At 40.8% G+C, this 3,140-nt stretch overlaps 1 non-coding gene across 1 annotated transcript; it reads left to right on the top strand.

The window, feature by feature from the left end:
* Nucleotides 1–2,825: 2,825 nt before the first annotated feature.
* On the top strand, nucleotides 2,826–2,932 carry LOC141589522 (small nucleolar RNA R71). Its single transcript, XR_012520456.1, has one exon. It is a non-coding gene; the product is annotated as a small nucleolar RNA R71 (small nucleolar RNA).
* Nucleotides 2,933–3,140: the final 208 nt, after the last annotated feature.

Below are 3,140 nucleotides of genomic sequence, written 5' to 3'. Positions count from 1 at the left end.
GTATCCTATAGGTGTGACTTTTAGGGACCAGTTGATCACCGCCATCTGTATGACAATAACGTCAAACTTATCTAGCAAGCCAACCGTTATTGATAAACGTGGATCAACTGATAATAATACCAAAAGTATGCCCTTTGATCCTTTTAGAGGTTTATAAGTCCTTGCACTAACTGTTAAGGACACCAACCCCAACAGTTTTTGTGTTTTTAGATTTTGAGAATGTCCTCCCCACACTTATTTATTTACATAATTCTTGATGGAAAAAAAATGTGTGGAGAATATTCGAAAAGTAAATACATATTTTTGAAATTTTTCAATTTTTTCAATTTTTTTGTGATTTTCAAATAGGTATGCAATGCATGATCTATTCTATATGTGGAATTGAAATATGATGCAACTATACTATATCAATGCAAAGAGAGCTAATTTAAATTAACTCCTATTCGGATCATGTCACTAAATGCAAAATGCGGTAAAACTTAATTAAAGAAGAGGAGAGTATATACAATGCGGTGGTTCTTAAGTAACTCCACCAAACCTCTTCATCAAAGAGGCTTCAATCAACCGGGATCTCCCTCTTGGAATCCCGTTATCCCTTTAACAACTTCAAAATTTCCCATGAAGCAAGAGCTTCCAAGCTTTGACAACACTTCATGTACATTGCTTATGGCGTGGTGCACTTCCGACCATTTCCGGGCAATTTCTTCTTCAAGCTTCTTCTTGTCATGGACAAGAACTTCTTCATTTTCAAGGCTTGGTTCACATTTCCCTTTTCTTTTCACTTTCTTTCTCCATTTTTTTGGTTTCTTCTTCTCAACCCTTGGCTTCATTTTTGAAGGGGTATTAGTGCTAGAATCAAATTTGGGAGGGATCACATTGGGGTGATCCCCTCCACCCTCAAGCTTCAACTCTTCTTTTCCTTTTTTATTTGTTGGGCAAGCTTCTAATGGATCCAAAAATAAAGGCCTTAAATTAGGTTCATCCAAGTTATCTTCCACCATATCCACCCTACAACAAGAGTTGCCCATAGAAGGAGACTTCATGGAATTGTTGAGTTCAAACTCGATCTTCTCATTACCCACTTGGAGTGAGAGTTTTCCACTCTTAACATCTATCATAGCACCTCCCGTGGCCAAGCAAGGCCTCCCTAAAATGATTGGCACATGGCTATCTTCGGGCATGTCCATTACAAAGAAGTCGCATGGTATGATTAGCTTCCCAACAACCAAGGGTACATCTTCAATTACACCAATGGGAAATTTAACCGATCGATCGGCTAGTTGAAGTGAAACTCTAGTTGGCTTCAAATCTCTCAAATCAAGCCTCTTGAAGATTGAAAGTGGCATGAGGCTCACACTAGCCCCCAAGTCACACAATGCCCTTTTTATAGCCACTCCTTGGATAGAACATGGAATTGAGAAGCTACCTGGATCTTCTAGCTTATTTGGAAGCTTGTTGGTGTGAGTAAGAATAGCACTACATTCCTTAGAAAGGTTTATGGTTTGAATCTCTCCATTCTTCTTTTTCAAAGTGACAAGATCCTTAAGAAACTTACCATATGATGGAATTTCGGTAATCATATCAAGGAAAGGAATCGTGATATTCATTCCCTTCAAGATTTCAACAAACTTCTCATACCTTTTCTCAACTCTAGGCCTTGCAAGCCTTTTTGGAAAAAGTACCGGTGCTACATACTCCCTTGGTGGTGGAGTACATTCTTTGGCTTTAGTTGTAATTGGTTCATCTTGCTTTGGAGGATCAACCACCTCCACCTCCGTTGACTTCTCCACCCCAATTTCACCTTCTTCCACAACTTCAACCGGGTGCTTTTTCACTACTTCACTAGACACCCTTTTCCTCTTCCACTTAGGAGATTTCTCAACCTCCTCCAATTGCCTTCCACTTCTCAAAAACACCGCATTCATCTCCCTTGGGTTAACCGTGTTACCCGGAAACTTCCCCGGATTTTGAGCCAATTGACTTAATTGTTGTGAAATTTGGGCTACATGAGTTTCCGTTGCTTTTTGGGATGCTCTTATTTCATCATTAACTCGGCTTTGTGAGGCAATGTGGTTGTCAAGCTTTGAGTCGACTTTTTGGTTGGCAATCACCAATTGCTCAAAGGCTTGCTCCCAAGAAGGTTTTGAGGGGTTTGAAAGTTTTGATTTTGAGGTTGGTTGAAATTTTCTCCCTTGAAACCCCCAAATGGTGGTTGGTTTTGAGTGACAAATTGTTTTCCTTGGAAACCGGGTGGGATTTGTCTTTGGAATTGAGAGTTTTGATTGAACCTTTGTTGTTGTGGTGAGGAAGTGGTTGGGTTTTGAATGTTTTGTGAAGCATAAGACAAGAAAGGATGAGGTCTTTTTCCATTACCAAATTGGTTGTTGTTATTGTTAAACCCTTGCCTTGCACTTGTGGATTCCCAAACTCCATTTGCTTGCTCATAGCATTGCTCTTGGAGGGGTGCAATCAAGGGACACCCAATTGGAGTGTGCCCTTGTTCCCCACACAACTCACAAGATAAGACTTGCCTCATATCGAAGCTTGAAGGTTTTGAATTTAGCAAAGCAACTTGTTGGGTAAGTTCATCTAGCATTCCCTTAACTTCCACATTCAAAACCGAGTTAGAGTCCTTGTTCTTGCCTTTTCTCAATTGCCTATCACTTCCCCATTCCATAGTTCGTGAGGCCATCTCCTCAATTAGTTCCTTTGCCGCTTTATGCCCCAAAATGTCTAAGGCACCTTTTCCCGACCCCGCATCTAAGGAAAGCCGAAGGTCTTGGGTCAACCCTTTGTAAAAATTGTTCACTAGCTCAGCCTCGGAGATGCCATGGTGGGGGCATAACCGTTGAAGTCTCTTATACCGTTCTCATGCTTTATATAAGGTCTCATCCTCTTCTTGAGTAAAGCTTTGTAATTCACTCTTAACTTTGGCCGTTCTTGAGGGTGGGAAATATTTGTTCAAAAATGCCGAAGTCAACTCATCCCATGTCTTGAAGGAATCCGGATCACAATTCTTCAACCAATCCTTGGCCGAACCCCTAAGTGAACGGGGGAACAACCTAAGACGTACCGCATCATCGGAGACCCCATTCGACTTGTACATGTCACAATTTTCAAGGAAGTAATTTAGATGATCA

This window comes from Silene latifolia, chromosome 6 (genome assembly GCF_048544455.1).
Source record: "Silene latifolia isolate original U9 population chromosome 6, ASM4854445v1, whole genome shotgun sequence".
Taxonomy (NCBI): domain Eukaryota; kingdom Viridiplantae; phylum Streptophyta; class Magnoliopsida; order Caryophyllales; family Caryophyllaceae; genus Silene; species Silene latifolia.
Note: the sequence above shows the minus strand (reverse complement) of the source record. Positions and strands in the feature narration are given on the sequence as shown.